Below are 26,276 nucleotides of genomic sequence, written 5' to 3'. Positions count from 1 at the left end.
TTTCTAAATAAACCTAAGAATATCCCATAATAATTAGGAAGAAAAAAATAAATAAATTCAACAGGAACAAAATGCATGATGGCAAACAGTTAATATTATTTTTATGCCTGTTGTTATAAGCATGTAAAACCATGTCAGAAAATAAAATAGGTGAGCCAACACAAGGAATTTCAGCCTGGGCAATCCAGGGACTCAAAACTGTTTTAGATTTCTGCTATTTCAGCGTTGTCTCATGTCTCATCAAAAACCATCATATGAGGGTAAACATAGGTGTGTTCCCAAAGACTATTCTTCAGATTTAAAGAAGATTTTTCTCTGTATTTCATCTCCCACTCCATTCAAATAGCAATCCCTTCCCATACTTCAGTTGTCTAAAAGCATGCAAAACACAGACCACCCAGATTTATTTATTTTAGTAATCAAATAAAAAATATTTTACACTCATCCAAATCTCAAGTGGTTGTCGATCAAATTCACCTTTATTTAAAGCCAATAGAATTAATCTCCTAGAACATGAAAGAAATACAATAAAAGCTCAAGATGTTTAAAATTGAGATTATATTTATGGTGTTTGTGCAGTCTTTTTTTTTTTTTTTTTTTTCCACTTTCAAATAGTTTTCATGAGATATCCCCAGTTCTTACTGGACAGCCAAGGATATATATATATACAATAAGACTGATGAACTCCACCCTGCCTCTTAATATCCTTCTTGTTCTTTTGTTTTTTGTTTTTGTGGTGTTTTTTTGTTTGTTTGGTTGGTTGGTTGGTTGTTTTTTTAAACATCAAATAATGATATTTTTAAATACATTATCTTGATTGCCATGTATTCATACCCTTGTTACCATTCTCAGGACAAAATATTATGCACAGAATCCCATCAGTTAATGAAATCTCAATTCTATTTTTCCAATGTCAGCCAACGAGAAGAAATACACACTGAAAGTAACCAAAATTGTTACCAGGGGAAACAAAATCACTAAGTACTGTGACAAACTATAAACTTTAAATCAAATAGGACATGGACTCCAAAGGCCTCTCATTCATTCGCTGCTTCTTTCAAAACCTCAGCCAAAGGTCTGATCTCTCATTTAAACTGGAGATATATGCAGCACATTTTAGAAGCCAGACTTATCATCATGATCAATGGCAGCCTAATTATTGAGCTGCATAGAAAAGTATATTCCATTTCCAAAGCCTTTAGTCCCAGAGTCTTTTTTTATATGACTTAGAGTTACTTGATATCTCTTCTGGTGACCTAACTTCATTATATCCCCTGAGTGTCAACTGGGCTCAAACTACAGGGTTTCCAGTACAGCTAGAGATAGGAAATTTGAATTTAGCATATTTCAAAAGTAGTTCTAATAGTGCCAGCAAAGAATTGCTTCCATCTTTTAGAAAGAGTTTTCCCTTCATGCTCAATACTCTGATGTAATAAGTATTACATAAGATATTTCCTTCCAGCTACTCATATAGTGAAGATTTTGTCTTCATCTACCACCTACTATGAGGCTCCACTTAATGCAGCGGTCACTAATGGCATGCATTTTACATGAATACCAATTTGTGGGAAGGATCACACAATTTTTGGTCTGGTGAGATTCTTGTTATGGAGTGTGGCTTTACTGTTTTATCTACCTTCTTCATTCTGGGTAGAATTCGTGACATACATCTTGTTCTTGTACCCAAGAGTTTACAAAATAAACCAGGTGTGAACTGAAAGTTCTAACAGTATTACTGAGGAAAAATAAAGAAAACACTGGGGCAAACTTTCAGTTCCGGTCATGCATTCACATTCCCAACAAATATTAATCTGGCATCTGAATCACTGTTTCTAAGACCAGTTATGTTACTGTTAGAAAAACAAACCAGATAATGTAAAATTAATGGTCTTTGGACACAAAAGTGGTCTCTTTTCCCTGGGTCACAGACACCATGCACAGAAAAACACCTTTCAGACTGAGAGTCCTGCATCTACCAGACAGCAATACCACCGCTGATCAGCAATCAGTTGCTGAAAATACATATTTTCACCCAATCAAAACATTTAGAGAAACTCCATGATCAACAAGAGAGAAACACTGCTCTCAAAGTGGGTTTTAGACTAATCTTTTAAGAAGGAATATGGAACTGATGGACAGAAGATTGCTCAGAATAAAGGGATAAAGTCATGAGAGGGTAGAATGGAAAGAAGGAAGTATGTCTTATGCAGGAAATCTCACCCTAGCTGACAACAGTGATGATTATATTTGAGAGAAATAGTTTAGTTCATGTATTGGCAGGCTACCCTCACTCAGTGAGATGTGAAACTTCTCAAGTTGCTCCACACTGGTTGCTTCACTCTACTTCCTATCAACAATGCCCTAAAAAGCCATTACAGTCTGCCAGAGAATCTACAAATTTGTTGATAGTCTTAGTTCAGGTTATTTATTTATTTAATATAAAAGCAAGTAGAGTAAAGAATTTTGCAGCCACAAGCTGGCTCTCTTGCTGACAGTAGTGAATGGACCTGATAAATATAGAGAGCAATTCATAAGTACAGAAATTGTTGAAGCATCCAGGAATCATAGCAAAAGATAAAACACACAAGCTCCTCTTCACTAGTTACAGCAGTATTAAAAATATTTCATTGTAAATGCAGGAAACTTGGAACAGAATCGGTGGCTCTTTTTTAACTTCCTCACTCTTTCAGGACAACAGCTCTGAAAGGCTGGAGTTAAATCCCAAACCGACAGGCTGATGCTGCTTTGTCATTAGAACAGCACTGACTTCAGTGGCTTGCAACCAGGTGTGAAAGCACTAATGGTAGTTTTCATTGCAGCTCAGCTTCTCAGACTTTAAAGATCTTTCAGTTATTTCCTCTCCTATTATAAAAAAGAGGAGACTTTACAGACTTTTCCCTTTTCTTTCCACTGAAAAAGCTGCAAGCATTGTAACAAAGGACTTCTCAGATTCAAAGATGGTGCTTTCTATCTTTCCACTGGACTATTGAGGAAGGAAGTCATTGAAATTTTAAAAATCTTAAGGGTTTATTTTCAGAATCATCAGAAAATTGCTGAGTAGTAATAGAGAACACCTACTACAATAGAACTAATCAGACAATCTTTAAATTAGGCTCTTAACAAATACGCATTCTGAGATACAGCAGAATGGCTTTGTGGAAGGATGTGTGTTAATAATAAAGAATTGTAGCATTCCTTATTCTTGCATTCCTGCTACTATTTGGTGATTAGTCCTGTAACAAACCTAATTAAGCTGGTTTCAGTTCATAACCTATTCTCTGGGACAGGTAGCCATGTGTAGCCATTCCCTGCCCTGCTGGCAATCACAATCTAGCTTACACTCTTGGAGGACACACTTCTATAAGGTTGAATCTAAAGGTCATACATTTTAAGAATTCAGTACAGTTAGGATGGTACTTTTTATAGTTAACATCTCATTTGGGGCTGACAAGTCATATCCATCCTATTTAACAACAAACCAATACAAAAAAAATACACCCACTCAGACCTTCTTCACGGATACTTGTTTCCCATTGTCCTAAAAACCCATTTAATTTTACTGAATATGCAATCTGATTGAAAGCTTTCTGAAAACTGTAAGGAAACTCAGTGAAAATCTGAAAATAACAATATAGCAGAGTTAAACTCAAGACTTCTGTGGAGAAAAATAATATCTGAGAAAGGACTAACTGTGAAAGTATTGATCTTTTAAATGAGTTTAAAAAGACAAAACAGAACAAACCCAGCAGTAACCTTTATATGAAATGAAACTGAAGTGAGTCTCTTAGCAGTGAGGATTTTAATTGAATGCTGTAGTGATTCTCTGCTATGGAATAGCTTTGAATGCATCATCACTTTTTGTCAGTTACCTGCGGCTAAGTACTTGTCAGTAAATAAATCACGAGTTTCCACAAATCTGTATGGTGCCAAAAAGACAAGAAAGATAACTTACTGTTTTGGTTCTACTCCCTACCTCTTTTCCTTGATTTAATGTATTTCCTTGTTGAACTTTACCATATTTAGACACCAGGCCACCAAAATAATTCACCTTTCATTCATTCTTTCTGCCTGTCTATTTCAACATACTGTAAAAAATGCTGTACAGCGGTTGGGATTATTTGAAAATGTAATGTTAACTGCTACCTACTGTAAAAGCTGAAATGTCAACACTGGTAACAGCACAGTACAGAGATGTTCAGTTCTCTCGTGGCTTTTAAGGCTTCTGCAATGACTTTGCTTTTCTGAAAATTGGAGCAAAGACGTATCAGACTGGGCACCCACAAACAATCAGGAAATGCAGATCAATGGAATTATTAAAAAAGAATGTGCCCAGAAGTAGGTCATTTGTGGTTTGAAATACCGAGGTATATTGCTACAGTTAATGCTCTTAGGCTTAAGGAGTTGAAGCCCATATTTAAGATGTTGAACACATTATATCTCCACAGCATTGTCCAATAGGTGTGTCCTTATTAAATAAAAGGTTACGGCCACTTGTCCTGTTGCACTGACTTTGTTATTACCTATAGCTGCATCATCCCACCAGCTGCCCTATTAACAACTGTCATATATGAAGTAAAAAAGATGTAGCCACTCAATGTTTTTATTCTAGAAACAAAAATCAAAAAACAAGCAAACAAAAAAAAAAAGAAACCCATCATATATACATACATACCCAAATCTACTGATTTTAAATGCTAATTTAGTAATATTCAGTATTTTCCTATTTTCCCTAGTGATATCAAAAAGGTTATCCCATGTCATTTTATTGTAATAAACTGTCACTGAGCCTCCAATCTGAACAGGTGTCTGCTGATACTTCTCACATAATAAAAACTAGGAATATTTTGATACTAAAATCAAAACTGCAATTATGCTTTTAACTATGACTCACTACTGATTTTGATTGTTCTGATGAACTATGTTTCTTTACGCATACAAATTACATATTCCGTTTGCAGACTGTGTGAGAATTAGGACATGCTAACTAGACATTATGGCTGCTAAGCGCTCTGTGAGTGATGCTTCTGGCAAATGTTATGTTTGCTTCCTGAAATCTTTCATTACTTCTAAAATTTTGGGGTTTTAAAGTTTTTGTATTAGAATATACATACATATATATACATATGTGTATATATATATAGAGAGAGAGAGAGAGAGAGACAATGTCTTTGTACTCTCAGATACTCATAAATATTTACTTATTTTAAAGAAAATCTTGGTAAACACAGTGAATTATTTCCCTGGGCAAAATGTTCCATGTGGGTGGTTGAACAAGTAAAGTGTAGGAAATAAATTGCTAATACATGGTTTCACAATTATTCTCAAACCAGTATTACCCATCATAATCAAAGGAAATACAATTTAAAAAAATATATATACTGCAAAGCAACACAAAGATAGTAACTTCCATAAACAAATCAATAGAGGCAGACAGCTATTACAAGACCAAATGCAAGCAGCTAATTTTATATAGAAAGCTTGTTCCTGCAACACTGAACAGCACCTTTATTTAAATGGAGAGGGGCAGAGCCACAAAGATGTTCAGTAGCATTCCTCCTACTTCGGCACCTGCCTCCCAGTGGAAGGAATGAAATGTCAGGCACCCATTAGGATTTAAATACCTTTAAAATCTTCCTGGTAATGACTGTAAATAGTTGGAGCAGTAGATACTAAAAGTTTTCTTTGCAGTTGTTTCTTTTTCATGTGAGAGACAAAAAAGATGAAGATGGAGGCTCCATACAAATGGGCTAGATGGACATGCTTTAGAGACAATGTGTGGTGCCTTTAGGAAGTCCTGGTGAATTCACCAGACTGCCTTGCCTCAGGCAAAGCATTAAATAAGTTCCACTGTTACCTACTTCACAATGGCCTCAACCACCTAGGGGACAAGCAAGGGATGATAAACCAACAAAAAAACCTAGAATTACAAATCATCCTGGCGTGTTCAACACACACCACCAAACAAACAGAAAGTACAGAGAAGGGGCCATGAGGCAACTTTAGAGCCCATGGGCTCTATCAGCAGCAGGAAGGATCGCTCTTGAACAGAGAGAAACTGAGGGCTGGGAAGGTGTCCTGGAGACTATGGGGAAAAAGGGCAGACCTGCTTTGTACAACACTTCTTGGAGCAAAAATCCAAAAATCAATGGCCACTTCCAGCAGTAAAATTACTCAACTAAGTTGCCTTATTGCATCCTACATTCCTGGGACCTCAGCAATACCTTGGTATGCTTGTCCAGGCTTTGTGAGAAGAAGAAATGGTTTGTTCCCTACATATAACAAAGGTGGCTCAGTTATTCCCTGCTGAGCTAATTTCTGCATGAGCTTTGGTTCCCAAATACTTATCCATACAATTATGCATCCTAATCTGTGTTTGTCACTTCTATTTTTGATGCACAAGCCAACTTTAATGGCTTTAAATTGAAAAGTGTAACAAAAAATAATTCCATAATTGAAAGGGAAAAGCATCAAGAACTTTCTGACAACACAAACTTTGCTGGTTTTACAGCACTTACCTTTTCTTTTGTCTTTGTATTAAGATTTCAGTGGTTTTGTTTCGTTTTTACCTCCTATCTATAAATATATATATATATAGACATCCAGATAGATGAATATATAAACACATATCTATGAGTTTTCTATATAACTCTTCCAATTGCTTATTTAAGTCTTTACACTTTCCTTTGAAAACCTCAGTCTTGTAACCAGGAAATAATATGTTCCTACATTGGCAGGAGACCAATTGTACATTTTAAGTGCTGTATGTAGTTAAAGTAGAGCAGACCATCTCAAATTCATTGCATAGTGATTTACTAAGATTAAATAGACATTTAAAGGAGAAAATTGTTTTGTTTTGTTTTGTTTTTTTGTTGTTGTTGTTTTTTTTCTTCTCTAGCTATCTAAGTAAAGATCTATTTCACACACTTCTCTGTTCCAGACAAAAAACTGTAATTATCTCAGGACTCCTATTCTGTATTAATATAGCCCTGTTAGCAAGTCAGAATGTTTAGTATGCACTGTTCCTGTGTAGGCGTATTAACGAAGAACTGCCTGCCATCTCAAAACATGTAAAATTCTAGAATTTCCATATGGTAAGATACCACATCAAAAAGGTTTCAGGGCAATGTTTGTTATGCTTCATGTCATATAGCCACGCTCTCTGCATTTAGAGACCCATGCTAAATTGTCATCCACAGTCATTTATGTAGATGTTTTAAATATCTCACCATGGTCCAGCTCCTTGACTGGTTTAAGAAAAAAAGAGTTGAGATTAGAATTAGCTACAAAAAATGGATACCAACACTCAGCTAGAAGCAGACTTTTAAAATACAGTGTACAGTTAAAAGTATATATCAACCCAGATAAATAATTAAAGGCTCAAATGTTAAATGGATTTTTAAGTGAAAGGTTGTAATGCTTTATTTCAGAAATTACTGAAATGTACCCAGTTGGAGCTTTGGTGAAAAGCAGCCACTGGATTACCCCCAGACTATAAAGTAGAACAGCTCTGATACATGCAAGATGTACTCCATATTCTACAGGAGGTCAATGTTCAAGTTGACAGAGGCACAAAGGGGAAGTTCACCCCAAATCTCTAATTCTAAATACAGAGTTCACAAGCACGTTCCTAGAGAATGCTGTGATCTGAATATTCTTTACTTAATGCTGAGCAAAGACTGTTCTCTTTTGAGCAGGTTCCTGGACAAAATATCATGTATATTCCTAAGAAAGGTTTTGGTAATTAAAAAACAAATTTGCAAACTAAATGCCTTTAATAAATGCCTAAAGGAACTGACTCTACTGTTACATTCTTTAGAGTCTCAAGCTCTTAAACACAGGTTTCTACAGTGGATTTAATAGCTAGAATGATTTTGACTTTAAATGAAATCTGAGATAGTGAGACAGGAAATGCAGACAGAAAAGGACAAGCGTTGTCTTTGTTGAACAAAAGAAACAATCTGTATTTTTAATGAAAGAATTCACATATCTCCAATTCAGACAATCATTACCCCTAGTGCCTTTTAGTACAGAAAAACTTACGGTCAGAAAAAACAAACAACCACTAGAAGTCACATCAAAGCAACACATTCAAACTAGTATTTTCTAGACAAGATAAATCCCCTTTAAAGCAACAACAACAAAAGGAAATGACTAAGACAAAACAAAATAAAAATATTTGCCAAGTTATATAAATGCACAGATTGATTCATTTTGCTTTGACACTCATAAATGGTTTAGATTGATACATTATAAAAAAGGAATTGCTTATTCCAGAGAATATGAATTAAAGCTAATAAGATTCAATTACAGATAACATGTTTACTTGATTTACTTGAGCTTACTACCAGACAAGCTGTTCTAGTCCTTAACTATTCTGACAAAATGTAACATTGAGAAAGTCATTATAACAGAAACTATCCTAATTTGGTCTCAGATCTGTGTGTTCCACAGTACTGAATGAACTGGAGTAGCAGTTTTAAGTAGAGTTAGATAAGAAAACACACCATTTTAATGATACAACACATCATACCATCGATGCCTCTGGCCACCCTGGAAAAGAATAATTATTCTCTGAGCTTGACACATAAAATTCCACCCCCCTCCTGCTTATTCAGTGCTGCTGAGAAGACATTTTGCTAGTCTGGTGTTCTGGTCATCCTTTCCCTTAGCTGGATGCTCCTTCTCTGGAGAACATTTAAAGGAAAGCGTGTCAAATAATTTAGATCTAAGTTGCAATAAAAACTCCTTATAGCCATCAAAATCTTTATCTTCAGTTTGCATAACTGAATTTAGCCATTTATCTTTGAAATTTAACATATGAAAATGGCTGAGTTTAAATTGACTATACCAATAGGCCATTCATGGCCAGAAGTATAAAAGACTATTCAGTGGTTATCAAATTAATATGAAACTTAAACTTGAGTTGGCCATAGTTCCTTCAGAAAACATTTGGAAATGCATGAGCATGGCACAATGAGTAGGGAATAATACGTAAACCAAGCTGCAGTCAGTAACTTCTCAGAATTACACATACCAGGCAAAGGGTGAATCAGAGAAATAAGAACAGATTTTGAGCAAAGTTACGCTATGCCATCTGTCCTATGAGATATTGTACTAGCTGTTTTTCAGGCTCCCAGGAGGAGACCAGCAAGGTGGATACCAAAGTGTCAAGAAATAACCTCCATTTCTCTCAATCCTTCCTTTCCTCCCTACTTCTTCCTTTCTGTCTGTACTTCCTTCCCTCCCACTATTCTCCCATTCTTCCCAGCTCTTGTAGCTCTTCACAAATACCATCCACACCTCCATGTCTCTTACCAGATCTCCTTATCCAGCAGAGGCCTCCCCCGCTCTATTGGTATTCCTAGCTCACCCTGTCTGACTCTTAACAAATACTTTAAACTATTCAGAATTTACTTATCTCAAAAAAAGAAAAAAAACAATACACACACAAACAAAACCATTAACTGGAATACAGAATTTATGAATTGGTCTGCACCTCCTTCAAATGAAGGCACTTGTGAATTTTATAAAATAATGTTTTTGTGCCATCTGAGGAGGCTGCTTGGACCCACTAACAGTAATTACACAATGTGAAAAAGCACACTCCAAATATATACCCGGAGAGGATATTTTTTAATTTTTTAACATCCTGATTGATTATAGTAATTATGCATTTAGCTGGTCAACGCCACCTAAATGACAGAGCTTGAAGAGAGCTTATTTCAGCAGAATGAATGCAACCAGCAATTATATCAAAGCTACACTCGGTTCTAGTGATGTACTGTTACCACACGTAAATGCAGCCTATTTTCTGTGATTCCTTATCTCAGTGGTATGCCTGTCTACATCATCTCAAAACTATTTTTTAAAAATAGAAACAGGTAAAGATACAGAGTATCAGATTATTGGAACAATAAGGATATCAGAAGGTAGCAAGAATAATTGCATTTATCCTAAGCTGTTCACAAACACTGCTCTACTATTTTTCAGTATATACTTAACTATGTTAATCAGAATTTACATCTTTGGTATAAAAAATCTGAGCAATGATAATGACTACCTGTAACACTGTCACATTTCAGCCTGCAGTTTTCTTCACAGCTGTTTTGTTACTCTCAAAAACACTGAAGGAATTGTACAAACACAATCATCTGAAATCAAGTCACAGTTTTGGTCAATAGCTGCATTTTTTTTCCTGCATAATGTCTGACTTTACCTCCTGTAAAATGATGCAATCTGATGCAAGTATCATAGGATTTCATCTCCAGCAGTGGATGCTAGCTGACTGTTGATGAGTTAGTATGTGAGTAATTTATGCTCGTGTTAACTGAAGATAATACATTACTTGTGTTGAATTCAGAACTTAAATCTATGTCTTCGTCACACTCTTTCAGGCGAGACAGATGAGATTCTCATTGATATCTGTTCATTTCAGCTCTAAAAAGCATAACAGGAACTTAACCTTTATTTAGCTTAATAAACTGAATAAAGCAGACAAATACGTTTCACTTTCTAGATTGTATGTTCAACATGTATTCTTAGGAACATTATAGTTTTCACTGCTGAAAACAGCAGCTAGTTTAAAAATGATGTCTTAGAGAACATCTTGCTCTGTCTAAAACAGTCTTTTTGCATTATTTTTTTAGGGAAAAATAAACAACAAAAATTAAAATGAAAAGGATTATTAAACGTGAATATAGTTTGATATTAAATGAAAATGAAAAAAAAATCACAAAAACTTTAAGTTCACAGACGACTGCCAGAATTGTATAAATTTCAGTTATTTATTTCATTAAAACTTTTTTTTCCTTGAAGAGGTACTTAAATGCTGAGAGTTGCTGAAGGTTAAACTCTACAACCACAGGAGTCACATTTAATACACTAAGCGTGTTTCCCAAAGATGTGATGGGCAACAAGAGAGGCTGGAGCAAAGGAAAGAACCTCTAGGTATGAAGTTCCAGATTTCACTGATAAGAGAATTCCCATGGAGTGATTAATTCTTCAGTGGCATTTTAAACCAACAACAAAGCAACACAAGGAGCGCATTAATTTGAAAAATCACTTCCAAAGCGTATTTAAATCACTAGGCCATCATTTCTACCATCTAACAACAAAACACAGCCCTTGCCTTTTTTACTGCTTTTGATGTAGCTGTTGTTATTGAGTGGCAAATCTCTGACCCTGTAGCATGCCAGCTCCTTCCTGAATATTGTTTATTTTGTGGACACCAAGTTGGTAATCTTTATTTATTTATTTTTAATTCTTGTTCTGAGAAATGATTTCGCTTACTTACAACTTTTAATTCCTGCGACATCATTAAAAGAATGGAATTTAAAGGAAGAGGTATAATGCATATGCTTTGAATATTATAACAGACCTCCCACTATGATAAATTGTTTATAATGATTACAGAGTTCATTGCTTTGGTTTCAAAATGACAGCTCCAAGAAGAATTTTAAACAATTTTTCCAATGGCTGCTGGATACATTCATGCTAAAAATGACTTGGGATAAGAAAGAGAAGATTAGAGAAATTTATAGCCTGCTCTTTTAAAAAGCATGAAAAAGAAAAACAAAAAAAAGCCCAACAATGCTGTTAAATCACATCAGTTAGAAAACGAACAGGTTGCTTTTGTCCTCCCATTGCCTCTCAAGCTGTGCTGTTCTCCCAGTGGGACCATAGAGCAGATTGGCTCAGGTGCTCAGAACATTAAAGAAAATAAGTTTGCATTCAGCATGTGGAAGTATAAATGGATTTGTTTAGACCTGCAAGATACACTTCTTACATAAAATACTGGCATAAAAACCTTGCATATTAGAAGAAAATGCTATTTTCCTGATTTTATTAAGAGATCTTATATTTACTGTTATCTATCGATGTGGATGTCTTAACTAAGCTAGTGCTACTAGGCAACTATGCAATGTTTTATAAACTGGAAAAGAAAAAAAAAAAAAACACTGGATCATTCATAGTCACATAACAAAAAAGAGTAATTGAGGTGCATAATCTACTTATGGAGAACACAGTAAGCTACACTTCTTTGTCAGTCACTCTGGCTGCAGAAGGTTCAAAGGTTCATCAACCTTTCTGGATGACTCACAGGATCATATCATAGAATAACAGAATAGCTTAGGTTGGAAGCTTCTTACATTAGTTCATGAAACTGAAATCCAGAAACCTTATTGTTTTCTCCTGTACCTTGCATTTTGTTTTAGTCTAAAATTGTATTTCTTTAATACAAGAAAGAGGGGGGAAAAGGGCCATAAATAGTTTCAGCTGTTGAATTGATATTATTAAAGGAACAATAAAGCCGTGATATGGCAAAACATGCTAATATGCATTTATATGAAGTTAATATATTAAATGGAAAAAAAAAAACAAGGTTAAAATCTAATCATGTCTTGTTTTTAGAATGAACTGAACCTAATTATTGTTGTTTGTGTACGTTTTATGACAGCTTTTCTTTTTGTCCATTTAATTAAATGTCAACACCCAATGAAATGATGGTTATGAAGAAATAACTGATCACTACAGCAAGACCATATTCCCTTAAGGAAGAGAAATGTCACATTTTAAGAAATTTGATTATCTTATGTTAATGGTCATCTCAGTTTAACATTTCTTTAACTGGAATCTTCATTTTTCATTTGTGCAGCTGGCAGAACTTTACAGTGATTTTATAACTACAGGAATTAAAAACCAACTTGCAGTCACACAATCATATATCAAGGGAAAACTGCCAAATATGTCTAATTGGAAAAAGCCTCCGTTAAAAAAAGGTTTTCCACTGAGATAAAGGTCAATGAATCTGTAATAAAACCCAACAAAGCTGTAATATATTTATAACTTGTGTCTTGGCTAGACTGCATTGGGGCAGACCCACAGACTCCAGCTGAAATCAACATCATTAAAAAAAGGTACAAGTCTGCTCTTCCACTGAAGCATTTCTATTACCCAATGGCACTTATACTTTCAATCCAAACATTAAAGTTATTTCAGAAAAGCACAGCCACCTTCTCTTCTCTAAAGAAGAAAAATATCTTTTTTTTTTTTCCTCTGCTAGGTACAATTAAAAAAAAATAAAAAAGGGATTTTTTTTCCTTGCTCTTTCTTAGTCACAGCCCACATTTTACCGATAAAGAATTCAATCATTTTGACTTAATCATCAAGCAGCATGAGGTCTTGTTCTTTTACTAACACTTGGCCTTTTTTGAATGAAGTATATCCCCAGAGTTCAACAAAAACACCATTAATAGATGTCCAAAACCAGTCAGAGGTCCTGTCACACCTTCCTGTCTACAGAACATACGCTGATTTACAACATTTAATTTGTATTCTGAAGACAAAAATTACTTGTCCAAGAGAAAAAAAAAAAAAGACATAAATAAGACTTTAAAGAGGAGAGAGTAATTTGTTTCACCTTTTCTTATATTAAGCTTCCATTAAAAAATATATAGTACTATAATTGGAAATAAATATGACAAATCACACAAAAATATAGGTAATATTGGAAATAGAAGCAATTTGATTAATTACAATTTTTGTAATGCTAGAATTTAGGATATTCTCTGAGCTATTTTGGGCACTGTAAAAGCACAGTAGGAAGAAGTTCCTATTGAAATCATAACACAGACATAGAACTGGAGAGGTGATGAGTGCTGAATAATTATGTGGTTTGGGGAAAGCTGAGTTTCATGAGTTCATGAAGAAGCACTGAGGATTAACAGCAGCTGGGAATAGGCAATGTCTGCAAATGGAAGATTTTTGTGGTGGTTAAAAGTGACATATGAGGGCTGCTCTGAAAGTAATGCTTTCTATTTTATTATGTTAGTCCACAACATCGGAGGTAGACGTTGCTGGTATGGAAGTAGAGGTTGAACTTTCCGCCAATATGGCCATGCAGATTTTTATGGGAATGAAACATTCTTCTTCATTGCTAGCAAAGACTCGTAACTAATGGTGGTGACTACATTGAAAAACAGTGTTTTGTAGCTGAGAATTTGCAGCTCCTTTTATCTGTTGTTGCTTCCATGGAAATAATTAAGAGCATTACTTTCAGAGCAACCTACATATCTCCGGGGATTAAGGAAGACATGTTCAAGGGACCAGCTTCCAGTCAACCATGGCATTCTTCACTAATGAGAACAACAAAACAGTTCCTATTTTTTTGTGTTAAAAATTCAGAGAACCTTTGTTATGCTCTGGTTTTATTAATACCCCTAGAGACATACAGATTACACTGACTTCAGCAATGTTGTTTTCCTACATTCCACTCAAATTGTCTGAAGGTTTTTGAAATCAGACATGAGCAGTCTTTCATCAATAAATAATTTCATAGATCAATAATTTCAGATAATACAGGTTTTGCTGGTAGCCTGACAGCTACACATTTATAAGGAAAACATGCCATAGTCAGCTTCTCCCATTCATTTATTACTATGATGCAGTATTACATATTAAAAATTAAACATATATATAAGAAGATACCTGTCCTACTTTTAAGTCTTATATCCCAGAGTTGTGAACTGTAGGTCTTGTCTAGTACCTGAACTGAACCACTGCTATACTTCAGAATTGCTGCTGTGTTATAACATTTCACTTTCATCATTCGAATGCAATCGCTAACATGAAATTTATTTTGCTGAACGTTACTACTGAAAGGTACTCAGCAGATGCACGATGCAAACAAAAGGGTTTTTTGTTGGTGTTATTTTGCTTATACAAAAGTTACAAATTGAAAGGAATACCAAGGATACGTTAAATCCTCATAGTAAGAGGGAAAAAAATGCACATGGATAACAGAAATTCAAGTGTTTAAAAACACTGCTATATATGACTATACAGGCTAACTTTTAAAACCTTTACAAATGCATAGGGATAAAAGCAAATTACCTTGTTAGAAATAGGAAGAAACTGCCTGCATCAGTGATGCCCCGTGCCCCCCAAAAAATATGCTTTATCCAGAAAAGCAGGGGTTTTTAAAGTATGGGCTTATTGTTTCAGGGATCTGTGCAAGCATCTCTACTTGATACTTTGCTTATCATCCTGATATGTGGCTTAGTCATTTCTTATCTTTGTCTTATCTTTTTCCCAGTGTAGGTACACCCATCAATTCTCTGAGCAGAGTCAATTAGTCCTCTGCTTAAATCTTCAGAAGGTATTTAGACATGAACCGCTGTTCTGAAAAGCCAGTGATGAAAACACTACCTTTCTGTACCATGGTTCTAGAATTTACTTTTTAATTCAGATACTCATTTCAGTTCTTACAGATATCAAAGAGCCAAAACTCTTCCAGAAAATAGAATATTCCTTAAAAGTTCACTTCTCTGTTCACAATATTTAATGAAAGGATAAAGTATTCAGTTCTGAAGAGTACTTATCACAGAATCACAGAATGACCCGGGTTGGAAGGGACCTCAAGGATCATGTGGTTCCAACCCCCCTGCCTAGTCTACTTATGTAGACTAGCAATTCAGAAGGACTAGAAATTCAAGAAAAAAAAAATAAGGATAGGTGGATGAAACATGTTCTGTTGTGAACAGTTTCAGTATTAAAACAATTTTTCAGGATTTTATATTCCACTTTATATTCTCTTGCAAGGCTATAATTTGTATCCAAACATTGGACTCATAGGATTAAAGAAAAAGCTTACTATTTTATCATGTAAAAGACCAGACTGTTCAAATTCTGTTGAAGAACATACTGCATTTACAATTCCCTTATTCTCTTAAACTTAAACTTTGGTCTACTCTTTTTTCCACACTGCGTCATTTTTGTTCTCCTGTGCTTAAGCTGCATTTGGAAATGCATTGCTTTTGACAAGGAATGAGAATATTGTATGTTTGGGCACACACGCAAGTACCAGCATAAGGAACAGTGTGTTAACTGATGCTGACCCCTAGTACCTTAAGCTATTCAGTGTGAAACTTTCATCACAAATTGCTGAAAGAGCAATGCCTGTGTCTAGGAGCTACATAGCTCCTAATGACCAAATTGATACTTTAGAATGCATTAAGAGAACTTCCCCTATATTCTGAAGATCTGAGCTGGGAACTTATTTAACTAGCATATTCTAGATAATAAATGACTCAGACAGTGAGCCCTTTCTCTTTAATAAATCACCCAGTAAACAACTATACTGCATGGCTCCTGTCACCTGTGCTGTTCAAGGTCTGCTCTTGCGAAAGGCAGTCTGTTTGAAAAACACAATGCAATATGTTATCTTTGTGATTTCTAATCCCTCTCTCCCTGGAGAATGGGTCATCAAGGATTTATAAAAGTTATGAAAAAAATGATGCTGAGCTGACAACACTTATCATGAAAGGGAGCACCTTCAAAGTCCAGTAAATGAGACAAATATTAACTCAGACTTTTCTTCAGAACTCATTTTTAGCACGAGTAAAAAAAATCTGAGTACTGCATTCCTATCATGCAAGTAATTGAAGCAAATAAAAAAAAATATACATGCAATCAAATACTGCATTTAAAAACTTAAGTTTTTAAAAACTAGAGGTGTATTAAAATACACCTATCAGTTGTACAGGAACCAAACCAAGACATCTCAGAGAATCTTTGTGTCTTCTACCACTTATCACTTAGAGTGACACACTGAATTTCAGCTTTCTTTCTGGCCCTGCACAGAGTGACTTTGCCTCCTCTTTAGCTGAGTTACAGAAGGAAATGTGCATATCCCAGATATGGGACTAATAGAACACAAAATGCTTCTTTATATGGTTGTTTTTTTCCTTTACTTACACAATATGATAGCTAACAGTACATATTCGGATAGAGTTGGGGTGCAGTTTTAAGAAACAGCAATACCTTGCAGTTCGGTCACAGCCCCGAAATTAATCAGATTTCAAGTAACAACTGAATGGCTGCCTGAGCAACAGAATTACTGCTACACCTTACTTAGATCTGGAACACTGTGTTAACTTTAACACATTTTGTCAACAATCACAGAACCACATCTGATATCAGATTCTTACTTAAAACTTCCATGGTAGCTAGCAGGGCTGGAATGAAAGTAAGAAGAGCTAATTCTGCTGTCAGTTACATAGAGTAATTGTGTGGACATTCAAGATGTACAGAGTTTGGATTTGAATATGGTTCTATCACTTACAGCTTCCCCAGAACTACCTCATCTTTTTAGAGAACAGATGCTCAGCCCTGCTGATACGTGGCTGAAGCATATGGCCATGGATCTTCAAGTTAGGAGAGATATAAATAAAATATGCACGACTTAAAACAATATCATACAGCACTGTGGATATAGTTTGGACTTCTGGAAAACAGCTAAGAAGGCTAAATATTTATTAGGAGAATGAGAGTACTGTAACAAAGGGAAATAAATGAGATAGGGCAGTATGGGGTAGAACATCATACAGACACCCAGTCTGCTTGAAACTGACTGATCTTAAGACCTCCAATAAGTGCGTACTGCTATACAAGATTTTACATCTTTTGAGGAACTGTATGCAATACAATATAAAAAAATAATAATCCAGCTGTCATTTAGCCCATAACTTTCCATTTCTTGTTTGTATTTTAGAAGCAAATATATAACTATGAAATAAAGCAAAGGCCATCTACTGAGGTAAATAGTAATGCAAAAAGTCTTTTAGGCAGTCAAACAGTGTACTCACATGTCATGGTCAGTTCAGATGCATTTTACTGGAAATAGCTCTGCAGCTGTCTATATATCATCTGTTAGTTAAGCTAATAGGAAAATGCTGCAAGTTTCTTTCAGCATCAAAGCACATAAATGGACATCACTTTCTTTTCAAATCATAGAATCGCATTATGTTTTTTGTTGTTTTTTTTAATTCATAGTTTTGTTCTTAAGCATGACAGAATGGAGACACTTGCTGAGAAATCAGCACACCCATGTTCCATCCATACAAAGAACAGACCTTTCCTTGAAAGAACGTACAGTGACTTCAGCGCGTTGTTTTTTCTGCATTACAAAAAAGTGGCATTGTACTGCTTCCTATTTCTGTAGCTAGATGTAATTATAACACTGAGACAACTACTTTTTAAGATCTTCATGGCCTGAAGTAACTGCTGTTTTCGTCTTGTCCTTGCATACCTCTGCTCAGCTTGATTTGATGGGAGGAATGGTATCTGTTCTGATTTTCAGTGTGACCAAGATGTTTTCTGGAAGCCAAGCTCAATGTAACTACATCAGCAATTACAAGCAACCAAAGGACAACAGAATATTGGTTATAGTTAGGACAAAGTTCTTGTTCACCATTAATTGAGAAGCAGGGTCACATTAACCTACTGCTTTTGTTATTGTAACACCAATAAAAAGACAGTCGTGTGGTACTCTAAATACATCACCTCATGCACATTTAGCATTTAGTGCTTACAAAGAATACCACTCCACTGTGAGGTTCTTGCCTCACAGTAACTCTCACATTTGCAGATGGGTCAAACAGTGCACATACTTTTTTCACTGTAGGAAGGAAGATAAATATCTTCGTATAGCCATGAAAAGAGATTAATTTCTCTTGTTACTCTGCTACTATGAATAGTAGCATATACACCTAAATATACATGAATATGATTAAGCATGGCTTAATAATTACTAAAAATATAAATCATATAAAAACAATACAGAAAAAGTACCATAACAAATAAATAAATATCTTTCAAGGGAGAAGAAATAATAATACGCTGGAAAGCTACCTTCCTTCTCTTGAAGGTGAACTTAAAGTAATGATGTTCTTTATCTGTTTTACTGTCTTTGACTATCCCTGAATGTGGGTCAGCATTAAATACAGTAAAAATCTCCATTTCCCACTGCACATTCAGGTAAATTATCTTAAATAAATAATAATAATGCCAAAAATGAACACAATAAGTTTGTCATTTTCTCAATGACTTCAAGGCTTCTAACTAGTTACTGTGGGTACTTAAGTAGCTTATTGTTGACCAGAGTATGCTCTTTTCAAGTCAAAAAGAGAAATCAGTCTCAAGAAAATCATCATATTTCTTTAAAATATGTCTAACAGATATCATATGGTACTGCATTTCCTGTATATTCACCATTTATCAGACAGAACTGAACAAACAATGGCAACAGAAGATTTTCTGCTCCTCCTGAGTGGCCTGTATACTGTGAAGAAGAAAGAAGCTCAGTACCTGACCACAGCCCAGTGCAGCTCCAAAAAAAAGGGGAACTACGGGTGGGTGCATTTGGCAAAATAACCTTGGATTCAGGATAAAAAGTCATATGCACTCTGTGAGGGAGAGTGAGATCTGGTGTCAGTGATTTAGCAGACCGCCAAAAGGACAAAGTCCTCTTAACGAACAGGTATTTCAGAACATGAGGCTCTAAATATAGATGAACATTCACATAAAGTCAAAGTTGTCACCATCATTTTATATAAGCACAGCAATGAGTGGCAGACCTTTGCAAAGACTTTCTCACCATCTTTCACCCTACTCTCTAGCAGCACTGTCAATAACTAAGAAGTGATTTTAACTCTAGTAATAAACTCCATTACCAATTATATATTTTATAGAAGATTTACTGAAATATTAATTTTTTAAAGATAGTATTCTGGTGAAAAATGTTGGAATCTAAGTTGTTTACTGCATATGAAAACAAAAAAATAACAGTGGTTAAACATATTCCATAAAAAACATACATAATTAAGATTTTAGTTTAAATTTGTTTTAGAGAATTGTTAAGAACATCTCCAACCACTTGGGAACAGGAAAATGAGCTGAACAATGATGAGGTCTTTCTGACATCTAGTACCATTTAAAAAAGAAATCCCACACCTTGTGATGGAATAGTGTATAAAGTTCTCTGTTTACAAGAAGAGGATACTGAGCATGCTACCCACTGAACAGCTTTCAGCTCTTCCTTTAAGCAGTGATGCAAATGTTTGAAAAGCTACCTAACTTTACAGATAAGGACAGGAAGCATGAAGTGTTCACGTAAATCTTATCACTACATATATTAGCAAAGTGAAGAGAATAGATTGGTATACATACAGTAAAGAATTTCACTGGCAGAAGGATGAGCCTTAGATGAATACAAACAATGACTTCCAAAAGAATGGATTTTTCTGCAGTCCATCTATTTAAATCTTCGCTACCAAGGGAGAAGAAAAAGTTTCACATCATTTCATTGCATTCCTCCCGAGACATTCCTTTTCTGGCCATTTCAATCTCTATTTGCTCCAAGATAACTTCAAATGCAAGACAAGAGCAAAAGTAAAGTCTATTCAATTAGCACATTGAGCACAGTGCCATCTTTCCCTATACAGAGACGTACAGGAAGAAGCTTTCACATCTTCCAGCCTGCAGCCTCAGTTGGCTTGGTCTCTCTACTAAATGCTCTGAACAAATACAGCAGCACTCTGGAGGAACATTCCATATGAATGGGGCAAAAGAACATACAGAATAATTTCCAACATTTTCCCCTCACCAAAAAAAAAAAAAAAAAAAAAAAAAAAAAAAAAAAAAAAAAGAATTAAAAAAAGCTGTTTTCATTTGGAAACAACAAGAGAACCTTCTTGGCAGAAAAATATTCCTGCTGCATGACTTTCGTGAACATACCTAGATAGCTCCAAGTGGGTACCAAATGGCATGGCTTACATTTACATATATATTTTCTGCCATATGCCCAAGAGTTGGCCGTATCTTGAGAATAATATAGCTCTGAGTCAGCACAGTGAGCAATCCACAGCCAAACATTCAAAAACGTGTGCTTAAGGCAAGGAGCAAGGGTTTCCATGTCAGTAATTTTTATTTGTAAACATACAGAAAATTGCTAGCTTATGAATGTCAGAATCAACTGAATTTCCTATTTGATTTCTATTTATGCAAGATAATAAAACCACATCATGTATTCCAGAGAAATGCAAGATATCTCCACAAAAAATTTTTTCTGTTTTCTGTTTTGACCTAAAAACAAATCTATATCTATTTTCCATGTATTTAGGATTTAAATTGATTTTACTAACAAAATCATAAGAAAGACTATTTCTCCCTCAGTGGCATATTGATTGCAGTGATTTCCATAGGCTACAAATACCTGAAATATTTCTTTCAGAGGAAGTATAGAATCACAAAACATATCCTAAATACTTATAGGACTGAATGATGGCATCATATATAAAACAACAAAATCCTTAGACTGTCTACTGTGTTTAAGAGCTGGTATGTTAACATCTTTAATTCTTTAGCTCTCACAGCGCCAGGGGAGATATTTCTATGAAAATAAAGATATAAAAGATGAATCACAATTTTCTGCAAAATGACATCATATTAAAAGTGAGATTTAAGAACTATTGAAGAAGCAGCTTTGAGTTCAGCACCTAACATTACCACAAAAGTGAAATTCCCATAAAGCAGTGCTTCATCACCATGGCAACCTTGCAAGGGTAGCACAAAAGAGTTCATCTTTATGCAACACGGTTTTATAAAATCCATCATCCCAAATGTGACAGCATGTACTATCTTTTGGGTCTGCTGTGACACCACAATGCATTGGAGTTATTAAATATAACCAATGCCTCATTTATTACCAGTCAAAGAAGTTACTCTTTAAATGCAAATGTTTAAAATTAAAATGAAGAGTTTAATCAGAAAACCTCCTCAATCTTAAATTACCATAGGGAAAGCAACAATATCAGCTCTGCTCACATCGTGTTTCAATACAAGTTTAAAATATTAAACCTAAGATCTATGCTTATCCTTTGACAACTACAGTATGACCTTTAGATGTAAAACTAATGAAAGCAGTATGACTGTGCCCTTTTGAAATAAAACCCTGTAATCTCAAAGCATAAAAGCTATACTAATAAGCGATTACAAAGGGGATTATGTTGCAACCTGGAGTGTATGTTTAACAATTCTCAAGACGCTCTTTTTTGCCATATAATTTCTTACACTTAAAACATAGTTAAAAGCAAGGCTACCAAGCAAACTGCCTCAAGTGCTCCAGGTTAATTTGATTCCAATTATTTTCTACTGAATGACTAATTGTGAATGACTTCATGTATCGATCTCTTACTTAAATCAATAAAAACTCCTCCTCTCCTCTCCCCTCCCCGATCTCTATGAGCCACACAGGGAGATGAAAAAGAAAGAATTGTAATAGATTTTTATTGTTTTGTACAGAAGCTGATCTCTCATTCATGAAAGTATGTTCATTCTAATGAACCAAACTTAGAAAATAGTGTTGAGGTATTTTTTTAATTTAATATATTTAATTTTTTTTTTTTTAAATTTACCTTGTTTTCTTTATTTATCTATTTTACAACAAATAAATCTGAAGAAAAGTATTTTTAATGACATTCATAATACTGGGACACCAAATGTAAACAAAGTCTTCAAAGAACCCCATAAAACTGTACTGTAGTAAGAATAGTTTTCTTTTTTTTTCCTTTCATATTGTATAAGTATATGAACTCAAGAATAGATTTGATAATATAAATATACATCCTGACATAGCTTGGTTTCAAAGGTCTTGTTTGTAGGTCAATGTGACTATCAGGCATGTGTCTTGAGTCAATGTCATAGTCATGTCAGCAAAAGAATCTGCATTCTTCAGAAATAACCTGCCCAAGTAGAACTGAGATTTTGATAATAATCAGGCTAGGAAAGGTGAAAGTGTACTTTTATAATAAATGTAGCATATAATACTAATGAGGACAGAAAGGAAAAATCAAAATTATCTGAGGAACTATCTCCTTACCTAAGCACTTTCTGAATTCCAAGTGACTTAATTGGGCAGAAAATTAAGGGTGAAAAAAAGAAAAAAAATACTGAGAGAAATGCCATGTCATGTGCTATAAGGACAAGTCAGCAATTTTTCAATTTCCATACACTCACAGGACTCTGATGAGAACAAATAATACGTAGCCAGAATCAGTCAGCTAATTCTGAGCAACTTCATGTTAACATACTTGCAGCTCTAAAAACAATTTCAACTCAATATTGCTCATATTATATTTCTATTTTACATAATACCCTACTGTATCTTCATCTGCATAGCAATTAACACCAACTACTAAGCAACTTTGATTAAGAAGTAATTTGTTTAACTTGCCATAATTGGTAACTTCATAATATCATCTAAATTGTTCTGTATCATAAGTTTGTGACTTTCTCTATTTTTGTTACTAGGGAGGTTTTCTAATTTGTAAACAGCAATTTTCTTGCAATACACTCCACATATAAAATTTATTTAAGGTTTAAAAAAGTATCTGCTCAGAAATACAGAACGAACCACTGTATGGGAAACTGTTGATCACAGCCTGAACCTCTGACTGACCACCTGAGGCAAGCAATGAGTCAGCTGCAGGAGCACAGGTGAAGGTAATTCAGCTGTGCAACCAGAAGTGGTAGAGCCAAGTTCCACCCTTCCCAGATCTGATTTAAGGGCTGACTGCCACTGAGGCAAGATCTCTTTCTCTGGAGATTGCTCCTTTGTGGAGTTTACTGCAAGCCTTCAATGTCAGTGAGCATTTTCCATTTATCATACATAGATCATCTTTCTATCACAATAATCTTTTGTACAAAACATCTGTTTAACCTCTGTTTACCTATCAACTGTACAACCACCAATCTGATCTCAGTCAATGTAAGTTTTGCTGCGGAATTCCATAAGAGTAGTGTACTGTCCTCACACAGTTTAACCGATAAAAAGCAACACAGACAGATTATTGATTTAAAGTATCCTTAAGGCTACTCCATAAAACTCAGAGACAAAATTTCACTACATTTTAAGCTGTGATGTATCTGCAGTGAGCACTGAAGTGCTTAGGATACAAACACACCAAGGTCCTAGTCTGAGACTCTTTTTACTATGTGTAAAGGATGCTATGCATCATGCATAAATGAAGCAGCATGAAGGTTAGTAGGTGATTTTTTTTTTTCCCCTTCCCTTCTTTGCAAGCAATTCAATGATAAGCACAGTTTAGCACAAAAAACATATTAGTAGCTGATATAATAGGTGGTTTCATGGCACAAGATGAACTTTCATACAACTACAGCCAAAACCTTTATGGTAAACAATGCAACAGCCTTCCGCTGCTTTCTCCTGTATTAATTTAGTTGTTATTCACAAGAGATGAAGTATGAAAAAAAATCCCACTACAAGGGTATTGCATTTCAAATATCAGTGCCCCAGGAGCAGCTCTACGAAAAACTGAATTCACCACAGAGGTAGCAATAGCACTCTAACAGACTTCTGCCAGTTGAGAACATCTGCTTAGGGAAATAAAAGGTGCCTCTTTTAAAGAGCTGATTATCTCTGATAGCCTCTTTCATCACTTGAATACAATGGACATGCTGCTTGATGTGTCTTTGACTACACTTCCACCAGTCTGTCAGCACTCACTTAAGCGCTTCTCACTTTAGACTGACCACCCATAGCAACTGAAGAGAGAGGCAGTAAGTACAAGGAAAAAAATGGCTCAAGCTTTCAATGGTATTTAATTTAAAAATCTATTAATTTCCATCTTGCATCACAACTGCACATTGAAAAACTGATTTTAAAAAGTGCTACTATTTCCCACATCTGAACAGTAAGGCTAGGATAAGGCACCAATAGTTTTCCCCTTTCAGTCAGAATAAAAGACTGATCAGTATAACTTGAGCAGAAGATTCAAAAGTAAAATGATGAAAACAATACTTTGTCTTCTGTCCCCATTTCAATATATAACAACTAGCAAAATATAATCAGTTATCGACCAGAAGCTCACATCTGTGCAGTTTAAGAACAGTGAAAAGTAAAAGATATAAGCAGTCTGAAAAGAAGTAGACATAAAATATTAGAATCACAGAATCATTCAGGTTGAAAGCGACCTTAAAGATCATTGAGTCTAACCGTATTTTAAAAAGTCACAAAGTCTGTTTGCTAAGATAATCCATATAGAAACTCTCAATGGATTTTAAGGCATTTTTCCACAATCCAAATTAATTACTAACAGGATTTTCTTCAGGAAAGTATCATTAAATCATCACAAGTTTATCTGTAATTCTAAAAGCTCCCCCTTCTCCACTTACACTAGGCTATATTTGACATTTAAATCAAAACTTCAGACATTTCTTTACAGTATGATATGCCAGCCTAAAAGTATTGCACCCTATCCAGCAAACTTCCATTTTCACACTTACACTGACTTTCATAATGCAGTTACGTTCTGAGTTCTGGAGGTAATTTTACACCCCACATTTTCTAGGCTGAACAAAATCTTTTCTGAACATGTCTCAGTTAAATAAAAGACAGTGAATGCAAGACCATGCAGTCCCTATGGCTGTTTTTGCTGCCTGTTGTGGATCAACCTGTTGCAAGGTAATGACTCTGCTCACTATGCTCAAGGGTTCATGCTGCAGCACAGCATAGTTCCCACCTTTGGTGTTAGCCAAGTTGTAAACATTTCATATGTTCCTGTAATCTTCACCTTTTTAGTTCTTTCCAGACTACCAGTGGATGAGCAAAGAGAGATTAAAGTCTTAATACTTAATAATTGTAGGCCATTTATATACTACTAATCAAACCATAGTAAAACCCACATTCAAACTAGTTACATAAAATTCAGGTTAACAGTCCATAACTGAGCGCCATTAAAATTACAGGTACTTTTTTAAAGCTACTTTGAAATAAAATATTTTAGCAGAATTGAATCAAAAGACAATAAACAAAATTTCAGTTACCCATACACACCCAGGACTCTGTCAAAAGCTGTGTGATCTTAGTGATTTTGTGTTCAAATCTTCACAAATTTATCATCTAGTTTGTAACAACCAAAGTTTAGAGTCACATGTGTCTAACCTGCTAGTTTTATGCTTTTGTTAGATGGATCTCTATTAGCATTGTGATGTCTCCTTTGCAAAGTTAGTCTTTGCTCCAAAAGGATTCTTCTTTGCCTTTAAGATTAATAGTAAGAAAGACTGACTGCCTCTGGTTGTATAATTCATTTGAAGAATCTGAAAAATGTTACTGAAAATCACCCCTGTTTGCCAAAAGGCTGACAAGCTATTTGCACAAAACCATTGAAAGAATTCTGGGAGGTGTCAATAATGAATAGGATAACTGCTCCTCCAGCGTGATAACTAAAGAGAGCTTGCTGATAAATTTTAAACACATTCAGCATACTGCATTGTGCTCTAGACTCACTTTATATACCCACTGCTCCTAGATTTATACAGAAACAGTTCTGTAACACAGCTACTTCTGTTTCAGATTAATAGACATTGCAATGCATGAAATATTTGCACACACATATATATATAGAAATTCCTCACAA

The 26,276-nt window shown here is 35.0% G+C and overlaps 1 protein-coding gene across 36 annotated transcripts in view; it reads right to left on the bottom strand.

The window, feature by feature from the left end:
* The window catches only part of NRXN1 (neurexin 1), a 611,800-nt gene that overhangs the window by 499,509 nt on the left and 86,015 nt on the right, over nt 1–26,276 (bottom strand). The gene's annotated exons all lie outside the window — the stretch shown is intronic.

The sequence above is a fragment of the Excalfactoria chinensis genome, chromosome 3, assembly GCF_039878825.1.
Source record: "Excalfactoria chinensis isolate bCotChi1 chromosome 3, bCotChi1.hap2, whole genome shotgun sequence".
NCBI lineage: Eukaryota > Metazoa > Chordata > Aves > Galliformes > Phasianidae > Excalfactoria > Excalfactoria chinensis.
This window is presented reverse-complemented; position numbering and strand designations above follow the sequence as displayed.